Source organism: Mixophyes fleayi, chromosome 4, assembly GCF_038048845.1.
Source record: "Mixophyes fleayi isolate aMixFle1 chromosome 4, aMixFle1.hap1, whole genome shotgun sequence".
Lineage (NCBI taxonomy): Eukaryota > Metazoa > Chordata > Amphibia > Anura > Limnodynastidae > Mixophyes > Mixophyes fleayi.
The window spans coordinates 9509049-9526124 of NC_134405.1; the positions used below are offsets into that span (position 1 = coordinate 9509049).

General features: G+C 34.9%; 1 pseudogene; it reads right to left on the reverse strand.

The window, feature by feature from the left end:
• Positions 1-2507: 2507 nt before the first annotated feature.
• Positions 2508-16170, reverse strand: LOC142149656 (uncharacterized; annotated as a pseudogene).
• Between the last annotated feature and the right edge of the window lie 906 nt (positions 16171-17076).

Genomic DNA, 17076 nt, shown 5'->3' on the forward strand with positions numbered 1-17076 from the left:
ACCAACCTGGAGGATCCGGAGACGGCCCAGAGTTTATGTACAATTAGAGGACGAGAGAGCCAAAGGGGGTAAACAGCTACGGCTTTGCTGGAGATACCATGGGGCCCAAACCTTGTCAAAGTTGTAGGATTTATCGTGAAGGTAGCATGTAATACTCTCCATGCTTGCGATATGCCAGATGTAGTTCCGTAAGGACTGCATAGAGGGAGGGTTAGGATCTTTCCAGTGTTTGGCTATTAGGGATTTGGCTGCAGCTAGTATGTGGGATATCAGCTTGTTGGAAGGGGCGGTCTAATCAGGGATAGGGCGAAAGAGAAGGAACAACCGGGGATCCTTAGTGATCTGTTGTTCAGATACGGAATTAATAAGTGCAAGGACCATGTTCCAAAAAGGGATTATACGGGGACAGGTCATGTGGGGCTCCGAAAACAGGTGAAGGACACCCCTATCTATTACCTTCGCATTTTGCATTTTATAAAGGGGTGCCTATGGTACTTACCTTTTTGAATATGGAAGTGGCACCTTTCTAGTCTCTCTGGAACAGGCTTGTGCATGTGAGACACCAAGGAACAATCCAAGCAAAATTGTATTGATTTCCATAAGCATTGTGGACTATGGGATAAGATTTAAACATTGCCAATTTCACTTTTTTCTTTGGCATTTGTTCATATATGTGTTGAGTGTACTTTTTGTGATGTGCAGCTTATTGTTAGATTTTCATTAATGACTCATGTAGTGTCTCTTGGTTTGTGGATATGATATAGCTACCTTGCTTCTAATCATTAGACTTTCTATGCATTGAGGGTCAGCGCCCATGTCTGCATCTTTTATTTTGTTTTTAGAGTATTTATTCTATAGGGTTTTTATGGTTAATCCCTGTTAGATACAGACATGAACTGATGGCCCTGTGCACGGAATCCACAATTAACTATAATTTTTATACTCCCTTGACCTTGTCTTCTCCTGCTACTGCTTCAGCTCTAGTTTCACCAACTTAGCCTTCCCATTCTCTGACCACAACCTTCTTTCCTTCAGGCTCACCCTACCTCATGCCCATCCCCCCTGCACCCAAATCCACAAGGACCCAAAAACACCTAAAGTCTTTTAAACAAATCAACATCACATTGTCACTACAACACTTATTTTCTCCTATGCCTGTATTATCCTGCCCTAGTAAGGATGCATCTTTCTACAACAAAACACTCACTTCAGTCCTAAACAATGCAGCTCCAGTTACCACATAGTGTCTCTGTCAATCCAGCCTCTTTCTCCAACTACCCCCCTATCTCTCTCCTCCCCATTGCCTAGAAACTGCTTGAGCAATTAATGTGCAAACACCTGTCTCACTTTCTCTCCTCTCTCTCCATTCTTGACTCTCTGGAATCAGACTTCTGCCTCCAACATTCTACTGAAACAATTCTCACAAAAATGATTAATGATCTACCAACTGCAAGGTATAAGTGTCATGTCTCTTAATTAACTGAGACCAAGAAATGAATAGATAAACATCTCCTTTAAACAATGTGTGAACAAAGTACATAGAACTAACAAATCACAAGTCCAGTAAATCATATAAATCATAAGTCTATATGTATATTGGACTTGTGATATGTTAGTCCTATGTACTTTTTTTACACCTTGTTTAAAGGTTGTATAAAGGTAGCGCCTAGAGATGTTTATCTATTCTTTTCTTGGCCTGAAAAAGATATAAGTTCCACAATCAAAAACAAAATCTCCACATTATTAATATCAGCTTTTATTTAACATCAAGTGTTATCAGTAACATAAATGGTAATTACAGATATTGTGTGAACATGGTCCTTCAGTCTATATACAGGTCAGCGCTTTCTGATTTGGATCACTGCGAAAAAAGTAGCCGGGGAAGCAATGTTTTCTCCTTGAGGCTTATTGGAAAACATGGTGTGAAGAACAAGGCTGTGCTATAACACATAGGTACCAGATATCAGCTATTAACACTCTGATGTCATCAAACCAACAACTATTGTGTTATGATTGATTGTTATAGGATACAGCAACCAGGGCTTTACTTGCACCATTTTACTAAATAACCCTTTCTGAGTACATCGGTCTCATAACAGAGGGAGGTAAGACAGTAATAGAAAGGTATAAGGGAAATAATAAGGAGATGCAAAAGAAATACTTTCCACATTCAAAATATAATTGCACATCCCGTGTAGGGATATTATGGAGATATAAAGTGATAATTTGGTTATGATATATATGCTACATTCAGATCCTCAGGGTAATTCTCATGCATGTATCTTCTGGTGAGTGACAAGTGGTTTCCTTTCAATTAAACACTTGCTGCATTCAGACTATTTAAATGTTTTTTTTTTTATGGGAATTACCTGATTTTCAATTAGAGCTGACTTGTGGGTAAAACACTTGCTACATTCAAAGCATTTAAATGGTTTCTCCTAGGTGTGAATGTTCTGATGTGCAACAAGAGCTGAAATATAAATAAAATACTTGTGACATTCAGAGCATTAAAATAATTTCTCTCTTGTGTGAATCCTTTGATGATTTTTAAGAGTTGACAATTGGGCAAAACTCTTGCTACATTCAGAGCATTTAAATGGTTTCTCTCCTGTGTGAATCCTGTGATGTGCAACAAGACTTGAATTCTCGGTAAAACACTTGCTACATTCAGAGCATTTAAATGGTTTCTCTCCTGTGTGAATCCTCTGATGTCTAACAAGGTGTGACTTTTTGGTAAAACACTTGAAACATTGTGAGCATTTAAATGGTTTCTCTCCTGTGTGAATCCTCTGATGGCTTGCAAGATGTGACTTTTTGAAAAAACACTTGGAACAATCAGAACAATTAAATGGTTTCTCTCCTGTGTGAATCATCTGATGAACAACAAGATGTGACTTTCTAGCAAAACTCTTGCTACATTCGGAGCAATGAAATGGTTTCTCTGCTGTGTGAATCTTCTTATGTGCAACAAGAGTTGACTTTTGGGTAAAACACTGTCCACATTCAGAGCAATTAAATGGTTTCTCTCCTGTGTGAATCCTCATATGTGCAACAAGAATTTTCTTTAGGTTAAAACACTTGGAACATTCAGAGCATTTAAATGGTTTCTCTCCAGTGTGAATCCTCTGATGTTTTACAAGATCTGACCTTTTGGTAAAACACTTGAAACATTCAGAGCACAGATAGGGTTTCTCTCCTGTACGATTCATAATGTATTTCATCAGCAATGACTTAATTGTAGAAGGTTTTTTCTGTTCAAAAATGAAATTAGCTTCTGTAGATTTTCCACAGGATAAGAAGAATTGGTGTCTGTAGTCTATTCCTTTTTGGATGAGGATTATTTCTGGAACTCTCAGCAGTTCAGAGGACAAGGTCCTTTCCGAGATGTCTTTTGATTTTAGTTGGAATCCTGTGAGAAAATAAAATGTTTATAATGATTCAATGAATGGATCTATGTTAACAGTGGTAGTGTTATATTGTGTAATAAACACTCAAATATTTTATACACTAACAAATGTGACCAAGTCACTGACCATTGTTTTTATTGAGAAGACTTATCAGATCTGTGCACCCACATAAGACAAAACACTGTGATATATATCGAGACAGGAGGTTATGTACAAGTTACCAATTCACTATGAATTAAGTTTTAATAGTAAATGCAATTCATAGTGTGCAACCTGATTTGTATTTAAACTTGTATTTTTTTGTATATTTATTGTTTAATTTGGGAATAGCCCGTACAACGCTATTAAATGTTATAAACTATGTGACCATGAACACGGCTGCTATATATGGACAAGAATGTAGATCCATCAAACAATGGTGATTCTTCATTGCTTTGTTATTAACTTGCTGTGATTTCTTTGTATCATGTACTGAAACCAGGGTATGATGACACCATTTGTACAACACACCTTCCATTGTAAGTTTATTTATTGAACTGCAACAAGATCTCTGGCTCTCAGTCTGCTGTGGAATCTTGGGTTGTAGGTGGTATTGACACTGAACTGTGTACTTATTACAATAACCCAAAATGTAATAAATAGACCTCAATTTTTTACAACTTACACATGTGATATGGATAACATATTTATTTTACTTTTACAAAAGTAATTTACATATTTAGTTTTAGGTGACGCTCCTATGACCAATATTCAGAATAAGTACACTAAAGATGAAAAAGTGTTCAAAATGAGGCAGCCAATCATGTGGCAGAAACTTATTGTGTGCTCCAAACCAGTTGAAGAAAGTTATACCTGATAAAGTTGCTACTGAGGGCATATATATATATATATATATATATATATATATATACACACTTTTAGAATTTATGCTATAAAAAATTCAACGTAAGCCAAAGTGATTATGCAACTAATTTGGTTTATAAGATTATGGGAGAACTAAATTATTTCTGCCCTTTAATATATGACTCATACGAGTTAAGTGAAAACCTAGAAATGTCCATCAATATATTTATACATATATTAGAAATGTATATTAATATTTTTGATTATTCATGAACATGAATAGTTATTATACATTATTATACTATTTATTTTACTTTATTATAACATGAATATTTATTATACATTATTATATTGTTTATTATACTTTATTATAACATGAATAGTTATTATACATTATTATACTGTTTATTATACTTTATTATAACATGAATAGTTATTATACATTATTATACTATTTATTTTACTTTATTATAACATGAATAGTTATTATACATTATTATACTGTTTATTATACTTTATTATAACATGAATAGTTATTATACATTATTATACAATTTATTATACTTTATTATAATATGAATAGTTATTATACAGGCAGATAGGAATAAACCCCCTGTATTATTAGAAGGGATGGTTTTCTCAAAATGGGATAAATGAAAGAATAAAATAGAAACATTGATCCCAGATAGAGGAACTGCCAAACATTCACAGGAAAATGGAATTGCACTAATTATTGAAAAAATATAGCAATAATTATCTCAAACCCACTTTATACTACAGATACAAATGTCAAATGAGATAAGTGGGATTAACAACTATATTCCTCCAATCCTATATTCAGTATAATCCCACACACCAAAATAGAGGATTGTTTTGGTGCAGATAGCAATTTTTAAATTAAATTTTATTTTAAAATTATATATACATAATAATTGGTTTTATATTTCACTCTTTCTTTTAACTATTCTAATAAAAGTTAATTTGCATTTATTATTTTGGAGAATATCCCATATAGATAAAATCATACAAGCTGATAGTGCATCTTACTGAACAACTTCTTTTTCTTTATCCTATCATAAGAAAGTGTAAGATAGCACCTGAGTAACAAAGATCTGGAAATATACATGAAAATCATTAGTATACATGAGATAAATGATATGAAATAGCCCAGGATACAGCTTTCTGTGATTAGTGCGACAGTCTTTCTCTCTTTTTTATATTCATGAATATCTAACTACACTGCCAACCATATATGAATGTACTTACATATAATGTACAGTCTATTATCGGCATATTTAAAGTTCAAGACATGTATACTCAGCTTTGATTTACAATACAATATTTACTAATAGATACAACAAATGCAGAATATACAATGTACAGTATCATCATCATCATCAGTAATGTAACAGTAATGTACATTAATAATTATAATTCTGTTTGGTTATAAAACTAACTATATAAACAATGTTCTGACAAAAGCATATCTCACATTTACAAATATAACAACAACATAATATCTCCAAATGATTGTGTATATATCAGTATATTCTTATGCATAATATAATTACCTTACTCTGAAGATTTCTCCTTCTATCTCTTTCCCTCCTGATCATTCTTACTGTTCCATCCTTCCAGCTCTCCAGCCACCAACTCACTAACACTGGGCTGATACTGCCTATTTATAGTCATTCCTCCCCATCTCTCTTCAATAGTTCCCGGGATGATCAGAATGTTCTCAGACTATTTGTCTCCAGGTCTCTCATGTAAATCATGTAAATGAGGTATAAACATTCCTATGGTCACTTACTACAAAGGGAAATTCTAATTAGAGATTGGCAGGATCTTGCATTCTAATTAGATCTTCGCAGTCTCTGACATCCTGTTATGTCAACAAATGGACCTATTGTTAAGTATTCACCTATTGTCTATGCAGAGAGTGTCAGCAGAATTACCTGTTTTAGATATCTGCAGTAACTCATTTTAATATTGTTCATTCTTAAAAATGAACTAACACAAAATATAGTACTGTAAAAAAAGATATTGCTCAAGCGCTGCAATTACCAAAGAGAGAGATGATCTGTATGTGTTGTCCTCAGCAATGATAAGTGATGGTTAGGGGAACAAGATACAAATATTTAACAAAGTTATTCAAAGTCATACAACAAAATATGTTGCAGGTAAATGGTGTCCAAATGTATCAATAGTTCAAATAGTATATAAATATACATAAACTGATTTGTAAAGGCAGATTATTAATGATATCTATCTAAATTACGCCAGAATGATAATACACTTAAGCTGGGTAAACACTACAAAAACTTTTAGTCAATTTGTTGTCTCTAACGATTGTATAAATTACTGAAGTCCTGATCAGCAGTCGATTCAGGTGTACACACTGTACCCAATTACCTTCATATCTCTGCTCTTCATCTGTCATAACCATCGGCTACAAGTGACAGCTGCCCTGGGTGTCAGTGGATAAAGCAAAATGCTCAATGAACTGTAAGAAGCTAAGATTTTAATTTCCGCACTGCTACATAAGATAACAGTGTTTCAGCAAAGACTGACTGCAGGTCAGACACCAGCTCCGTCCGCTGATACTGATAATCATGCCGGCACCTGTGACTTATGTCCAGACTCTCTGTGTCAGGAGTATAATTTATGTGCTGCAGTAACCTCTATCGACTTTGCTACAATTAATTTCAAGTGGAATCACATTGTTAGATTAATTTGAATAAATATAATAACAGGTTAACAAAATAAATTGACGAGGATCTAATGAGATGTATTTTTACCAATTTTATTTCGTGTACAAAGCACCAATCACTTTTCACTAACTCATTATAATTTAATATTTCACTTTCAAACCTTATTAATTGGCCAGCACATAGGATATGAAATGTTATTAATAAAATAAATTAAGCAAAATGTTTTTTTCAATCTTAGTCTGTTAAACAGTGCCCTGATTAGTATCTTTTTCCCCTTTTTCTTTATGCATTATGGCCAAAATAATTCTGGGGAGCAGCTCTTAGTTATAGAAGAATAAATATATGTGAGATGAGTTATCAGTCCACACATTAAATTGTATATATAGGTGCATGGAAATACTCAAAAATAGATTATATACATAATACACTAGGCGGTACAGAATTTGTCTTTGGTGCGGATGCCTCTTCTCTCTATCTATAGATGAGTAAACTACAAACATCTATCTCACACTCACTTTTAAAAAACAAGACTGTTACCAGCACCAAGGATTGGTACCAGAGCTAGCACTCTTAAGAAGCCTTCAGCTGCTCACAGACATACCAAAATACAATCAAAACACAATTTATCCAAATTTACTATCATTGAAACATTACTTGCAAAAATATAACATTATAAACAGAAAGACTGTTTGAGACATAAATGATTCTGAGAACAAAGTCAGAATGTTACTAAATGTAATTTATTATGACAACAATTAGTCACAGTGCTTATTGGTAAATGGTTATTAGACTGGGAGATATTTTAATGGTGGGTGGGGAACATCATTTAAGACTGAATACTTAATTCACTAAAAAAAAAGAAAATCTTAGATTGTTATTAAATGTAATTTAATATGACAACAGTCACAATACTTATTAGTAACAAGGTTATTAGACTGTGACCTTCTGTAATAGTAACAATATACTTAAAATGAAAACGAAATAGAAGGCAGGAAATACAGAATTGGATGCACATACTTTGGCATAGTAAAGGGCTAGAAGAATTAAACAAATTCTCAGGTTAAAGGCTAATACCCAAAATTACAATTTTAACAAGAAATAATGTAACATATACAGTGTCCAGTACAAAGGCCTCAGGGTATATTTTCATTTTAAATGCATGAAACAGAGAAAACATCAAGTATCCATATTCAGCATTGTACAACTCAGTTGTACAAATAAACTAGTTAGCCATTTACAGAGAACGTCACCTCTGACTGTACAGTCCAGTCTCATTGCCTTTGATATTTCCAGTCACTGCATAGTATTGATTATTCTCACCAATATAATATTGTTTACATGATCTATCAATATTTAACGTTTTCTGCATCTGCACATTTCAGGGACAATGACTAATCCCTTATGCTTGTCTCTGCAGCACCTCTGTGGTATCTCTAAATGCTGGAATTACACCATACTGACTATCAGTGGACGGCAAAGTTTTAAAGTGAGACATTTTTTCTCTTCTTCTCTATATCATGTAAGTAATGTATGAGTAGGACAGCAGTATAATGCAGAGCTCTGCAAGGGCTGCCCTATTGTCATTGTGTGATTGTGTACTGCAGATTTATTTCTTTACACTTAGACCATCCCAGAGGGAAAATGCCCCCAAGTCCCCTTGTTAGACCACTCTAGTCTTATCTGACATTTAACAAGACCTTGATGTTATATAAAACACTTACCACATTTTAAATATAAAAATGATATATCCTCTGTTTGTATATTATTTGATACATAGAGATAACTTGTTGGAAATAGTGGCGCTATATAAATAAATGAATGATGTTGATACATATACTACATTCAGATCCTCAGGGTCACTTTCATGTATAAATCCTCTAGTGAGTGACAAGTGCTTTACTCTCAATTAAACACTTGCTACATTCAGACCATTTAAATGGTTTCTCACCTTCACCCCTGTGAGAATCTATTGATGTTTAGCAAGATCTGACCTTTGGGTAAAACATTTGCTACATTCAGAGCATATAAACGATTTCTCTCCTGTGTGAGATCTCCTATGTGCATCAGGATTTTAATTTTTAGCAAAACATTTATTACATTCAGAGCACTTAAATGGTTTCTCCCCTGTGTAAGATCTGTGATGTTTTACTACATCTTATTTTTGGGTAAAACACTTGCTACATTCAGAACATTTAAATGTTTGTTTTTTCCTGTGTGACTCCTCTCATGTTTAACACAAACTGATTATCTCTAAAACACTTGCTACATTCAGAGCATTTAAATGGTTTCTCTCCTGTGTGAATCCTGTGATGTGTTACAAGATACCACAGTACTGATAGAGAATATATAGATATATTACACACATGATACCACAATACTGATAGAGAATATATAGATATATTACACACATGATACCACAGTACTGATAGAGAATATATAGATATATTACACATATGAAACCACAGTACTGATAGAGAATATATAGATATATTACACATATGACACCACAGTACTGATAGAGAATATATAGATATATTACACTCATTATACCACAGTACTGATAGAGAATATATAGATATATTACACACATGATATCACAGTACTGTTAGAGAATATATAGATATATTACACATATGATACCACAGTACTGATAGAGAATATATAGATATATTACACATATGACACCACAGTACTGATAGAGAATATATAGATATATTACACTCATTATACCACAGTACTGATAGAGAATATATAGATATATTACACACATGATATCACAGTACTGATAAAGAATATATAGATATATTACACACATGATACCACAATACTGATAGAGAATATATAGATATATTACACATATGACACCACAGTACTGATAGAGAATATATAGATATATTACACTCATTATACCACAGTACTGATAGAGAATATATAGATATATTACACACATGATATCACAGTACTGATAGAGAATATATAGATATATTACACATATGATACCACAGTAATGATAGAGAATATATAGATATATTACACATATGACACCACAGTACTGATAGAGAATATATAGATATATTACACTCATTATACCACAGTACTGATAGAGAATATATAGATATATTACACACATGATACCACAATACTGATAGAGAATATATATAGATATATTACACACATGATGCCACAGTACTGATAGAGAATATATATATATTACACACATGATATCACAATACTGATAGAGAATATATAGATATATTACACACATGATACCACAGTACTGATAGAGAATATATAGATCTATTACACATATGATATCACAGTACTGATAGAGAATATATAGATATATTACACACATGATACCACAATACTGATAGAGAATATATAGATATATTACACACATGATGCCACAGTACTGATAGAGAATATATATATATATTACACACATGATACCACAGTACTGATAGAGAATATATAGATATATTACACACATGATATCACAGTACTGATAGAGAATATATAGATTTATTACACATATGATATCACAGTACTGATAGATAATATATAGATATATTACACACATGATACCACAGTACTGATAGATAATATATAGATATATTACACACATGATACCACAGTACAGATAGAGAATATATAGATATAATACACACATGATACCACAGTACTGATAGAGAATATATAGATATATTACACACATGATATCACAGTACTGATAGAGAATATATAGATATATTACACACATGATATTCTCTAAAGGCAGTATTTACAGAGAATATATAGATAAAATACACATAACTTTCCACCACAGTACTGTTAAATAATATATATTATTGGTAATCTATATTTATTATCATGTTTATTTATTTATTCGTTTGTTTATATAATTACCATGATATATATATATATATATATATATATATATATATATATATATATATATATATATATATATATATATATATATCAATGGTTGGTTTGTGAAACTATTTGGGTCCAAATTTCAAGTAATTGTGCAACAAAAGTTGGATTTTAAGATTATGGTAGAGCTAAATTATTGTTGTACATATATTACAAATGTACATTATTATTTTGTCATGTAAACTTCTTTGACTTGTAAATAAGATATAATAATTCCTAAGGTCACTTACTGCAAAGGAAAATTCTAATTAGACCTCAGCAGATGGTAAAATCTTCTAATTAGATCATTGCAGTCTCTGACATCCTGTTATGTCAACAAATGGACGTTATGTTTAGTATTCACCTATTGTCTATGTAGAGGGTGTGAGCAGATAGATCTGTTCTACATATCAGCAGCAACTCTGATTTCTATATGATTCACAATAAAAAATTAGACATAACTCACACATATAAATCTACAATGATTATGGTAATATGTTTAGCACAGTGATGTATGTTTATATTTAGTGTAGGAACTGTCCAGAAAGGGCAGAGTTAGGTGTGAGTTGGTCATCTTACCATGTATTATAATATGTGGAATTGACATTCCCTGTTTTTCGATACAGATTACAGCTTGAATAGGATTAATAATGTCGTTGGTGAGTGCAGAGGATCCTGTGTTTATGTAAATAGATCCTGTATATTACAAGCAGGACAACACTCAGAATGAGCACAAAATCATAGTTATTAGGTTAATCCAACTGAGTAACGAGTTGATACAAAAGTCCACAAAAAGGGGCAAATGGAGAAAAGGAGGATCTAATTAGAAGATTTTACCACCTGCTGAAGTCTAATTACATTTTTCCTTTGTAGTCAGTGACCTTAACAATATTTATATCTTATTTACAAGTCAGGGAGGTTTACATGAGAAGCTACTTTGATTAAATAAAATGTACACATTTTATGACACAACAAGTGACATAAGGACGACCTCTGGATTAAATTGTTTTCTCAAATGGATTAACCTAATAAATATTATTTTGTGCTCATTCTGAGTGTTGGTGTGCTTGTAATATACTATATTATGCTCCCTGCCTCTGCCCCGGATCTGTACAAGATACAAGTGAGTGTTGCTGCCCTTGTTATGTGTATAATATATAATATATGGTATAATATATATATTAAGTGATGTAAGGCTATCCGTCCTGCTTCCCCCACCTCTCCTGTGTCCTATTACCTCTCCCCTGGTCTCACTCACAGTAGACAGTTCCGCTTCAGAATATAATTCATACTCCTTACCTACAAAGCCCTCAAACACTTCTCTCCGCACTACATATCCAACCTCATTTCCTCACACTCCCTCCCACCTGCTCCACTCAGCCAATAACAGCAGCCCAACCTCAGTACTGATTATCTCTTCCCACTCCCACCATCAGGATTTCTCTTGTGCTGTTCCCAACCTCTGGAACACATCCCCGCTCCCAATCAGACATTAATCAGTGTCAAAGCCTTCAAGCGTTCCTTAAAACTCATGTTTTCATTCAATCCTACCAGCCCCCCTCCTAACTCTCCCATCTCCGCATTCTCCACCTGTACTCACCCCACTCTGTTTCACCCACTCTATATCCACCCATCCCCTCTAGAATGTCAGCTCTCATGAGCAGAGCGGTCTCTCCTAGTGTTTTACATATATATTTATGTTGTTTTGTTGTTTAAATTTACATAATCTTGTCACTTTTTTACTTGTCGTTTTGTCATAGTGTTGTATGTTCTAACCTCCTGTGTGCAATGCTACAGAAAAGTTGTGGTGCCTTATAAATAAAAGATCATAATAATTGAAAATAAATAGTGACCATGAAAGAGCATAACTAATAAATGTAATGTAAATTATAGCGACTACACTCAGCTGAAAAGGGCCGTTATAACATAAATGTGAGTGACCACTAGAGGGTGCAGCTAGTGGATTGTGTAAAGTTACTTGGATGCATAGGACTGAGGTTATCATATTCAGCTGCATAACATTCTGCACATATATAGGATCATGCACCCTCTACTGTAAGTCATAAGGACATTAGAAGTCACCAAGGTGATCCACAACAATATAAGGGCACAATGCTGAAAGCAGGATACTTTTATACAAGACATATAAATCCAAGATGACAACTAATATCCTTAATAACATACAGTAGATTTACATATTAGCACCACTTGTATATTATATTCACATCACACTCTCCTTCCCTCTCACATCTATTTTCCCTGGGAGAACCACAAACATGAGGGAGCACATGAATTTAATGTGTCCTTCATCTGAAAACATCTCTCAGCAGTGTAAAGATACCAGGGATGGTATCCACCAGTGGGTTCTCTAATCACTGGGGCACAACTCCAAAAGGGTGAAAGAAGTTGATTTTTATTTTAAAACTCACACAACACAGTGAATAGTTCCAGATTCCAGGAAGTAAATAAACCCAAAGCTTACAGAAGGCTCCGGGAAATACCCGCTAATTGTCTGTATCACTGATCTGTGGATTTAGCAACCATACAGTCTGTGACAGTGATTTGTGGTAACAACCAAGTCAATTGTCCTCTGTCGAAATAGGGAACAGTTCTGTGTCTCACAGCCTGGCATACTGACTAACACCACGGGCTAAAACGATGATGGAAAGAACAGACTGACAGAACCTGAATTCCTGCTCAGCCTTCCAATGAAGTAGCCCACTCTCAGTATACACCCTAGATGTATACCCTGCTGTAGTAATTTACCCCATAGTGATCTATATGGTGCTATGATGGTGCTCTGGGCTGATTTGGGGCTCTGCTTGTCCTATCTGTCCCTACACAATAGGACTCACTGAGAACATAATCAAACTGCCTCCCAACCCACATAAGCTGGAATGCTTGTTATGTGCCAGTCATTAAACAATAAGCTCATATTATCTATGGCTCACACCTGGCTGCATTTTCAGAAACCCCTTGGTAGATAATATGAAAATATAAACATTGAATTACGCAGATAACTAACTTTTACCACACAATATCCCATGTATTATGTTCCTTATAAACAAATTTGTATAATCCTGCGTTCTTACACCAAGTTGTTACACTACTGCACAGTGTATGAATATTTTGCGGTTATACAGAAGAAAGGGGGTGTGAAGAATTTGTTTTTTGTAGTTTACCAGTGGGGTCACCCTGCTTCCTCCACAGAGAGCATAGACATCTTGGTGGTAGCATTTATTATAGACTTTACCTCCTCTGGCCGATATACTTCACCTCACGGTGATAGATTTAGAGATAACAGGATGAAGGAGGCAGATCAATATTCCCTCTATGGGTACAGCCAAACACTATTTATTGGAATCTCCTGCACATGGATACAAAGTATCTGCTACTGTCTAATGATCACGGTCACCTTTTTGTGTCTTACTGGACATTATGGCCAGTGATAAGAGGGGGGCAGAGGGAGAGGAGAGGGAGATGGAGATGGAGGGGACAGAGGAAGGTGAGAGAGGGTTAGAGGAGACAGGTCAATGCAGGAAGACGAAGTCAGGGAGGAATGTGAGATTTTGTCATGACGAGAATTGTGTTAGTGCACAATATTGTTCCCTGCTACAAAATAATTTTAGGGAACCTGGCAGCCCGTACTCCGCTCAGGTGGCGTCATCAATTATGGGGTTAAATATGTGAGGCCGTGAACGCGGTGGGGCCATTAAAACGGTCAGTGGCTCACTGCCGCAAAAGATTTTCAGATATAAAGAGGAGCCTTAAGGAAAAAATGGCTGAGGAAAGGAAGGCAGCAAGACGAGCAGGTGGTGGATCCCCCACTTTGTGTGGAATACACTACATATGAGGAGAAGCTGTGGGAGATATATGCCCCGGGAAATTGTAGAGGGGGTCAATGTGCAGGATACAGATGCACCTTCATTTGGCCAACCAGCTGGTGAGTTATTTGCAATTTGTCCTCTAACAGTTATGCAAGTACACGTGACTTTTTATAAAAATTTATTTGTTTTTTCCAAAAACATTTTTCAAATATACTGTATATATTTCAAATGATTGTCGCTGCAAAATACTTTTTTATGCTTTTTATGCTTTTTCTAATACATCTAGATTCGCCTGTAAGAAACTCCGCTCCGAATCCAACGTCTACTCCTCCACCTTCTGTGAGGGATTGTGCCCCTGAAGAACAAGCAGGTGCGTGTAGTCTGTTTGGGGGGATAAACAATGGTGTTAGATGTTTTTATGTGCAATGTTGGTGAACATGTTATATATATTGATTTTTATATGGTTTGCAATGAAAACATCATGTACTACACAGAGGGAGAGCTAAAAAAGTAATAGCTTACCCAAGAGCACTGCCTTGCAGTATTTTGCTGCCAGCACCATCATATTTGTGTTTCCAAAAAATTTGCTTTTCTATCCCCCTCACCCAAACATAGTCCAAATGTGGCAACACTACAGAACCCCTGTGGTGCCTCATAAATAAAGGATAATAATAATTTTAGAAACAGAGTGGCCATGAAAGGGCATAAATGGCAAATCTAACAGAGCAAAGAACCCATAAGTGAAGCATATGAAAGCAACCAAAAGTAGCTGACAACCCTCATATAATGTGAAGAGTGTCATTATGACATAAATGTGAGTGACCACTAGAGGGTGCAGCTGGAGGATTGTGTCACAGTGGAAGTATAATACTTTTATATAAGACACATAAAGCCAAGGTGACTACTAATATCCATATTACAGGTAAATTGTACAGCGACGAATAAAAGTCTCAAAATTCAAAGATTATTTTATGAGATCAGTAAATATGCCTCGTTGGAATTTGATGAATCCAAGTTTCTGCAACGTTCTTTTATCTAAGCTTGTTGACTCACAAGGAGTAAGCTTGGACTGCTTTATCATAGAAGTGCTACTGTGTATTTTTAAGGTTAACGTCTGTTAAAAATAGGTCATGAGAAGGACTGGATGAGCAGTGATCTAATTTGGTTCCCTAAATTTGACATTTTTAAGGTTGAAATTGTTCTAGGGCATTGATGCTGTCCTTGTGAGAGACCTCAAATGTAGCTTTGTGTACTTCTCAGAGTATCCCTGGTGGTAAGAACCGATTGTCATGATAAACTCTTCCCCTCCAAACATCTCTGACCACATCAAGAGATAGACCTCAGCTCAACCACAGAGCTCTACTTCTGACCTTCCACTCTCTCTCGCTCTTTAAACCTTGTTCCACTCCCATCTCTAAGACTTCTTCCAATCTGCTTCCAACCAATGGAATTCCTTTCAAAACTCATCTCTGCAAGCTTGCCTACCACACTCCCTCCTAGACCATCATGTCCACTCCAACTATTTCCTCTGTCGACCTCATTCACTCATGTCCTACCTGCATCAACTGTCTCTCATTACTCCCTCTCTCTAGAATGTAAGCTATCATAGGAGGAGTCCTTTATTCCCTAAACCTCATGTATGTCAATCTCACATGACTTTGATATGGCAAAGTCTTCTGCTGTTTGTTCACTCTCACACATGGAACTCATACTTGTATCCATACTAGCCGTATGCCAGCTCATGAGTATCCATGTACATGTTGTTATACTTAAATGTATTTATGTATATGTTAAAAAGTTTATTATATTCACATTTCTCATATCTGTAAGATGAACGTCATATTTGTAAGCTGATTGTCCAGCACTATGGTATCTGTGGTGAACTATATATAAACAATGATGATGAAGATGAGGAATGTCGTCAGAAGTATTAAAATGAAATAAGTCTGTGATGGAGGCTTCAATTTCGAGAGCTAAAGATCAAATTAGAAGCAGTGATTAATCCAAGCACATTCAGTAATGTTGTGGGACGTTAATGAAATGAAACGATAAGAAAATCCCTCATAACGTGTCCATAAAATTGGAACGATTTATGGGAAGGTTATCCATAATGGCCATTGCTATATGGGAGTGTTGGGTACAGAATAATTATTATTTTTTTATGCAAATAATGCAGCTCAAGTAGGGCAGTAATTTTATGCGATGCCCTGGAGGTGGTCTGAGGGTATTAGAGCTGATGGATATGTATATATATATATATATATATATAATGGATAAATGTGTGTTAAGTTTACTTCATTAGCCACCTTTACACAGTGAGTTGTTGTCGCTCTGGATGACCGGAGACAAGGAAAGACAGCAGCTAGCAGGGAA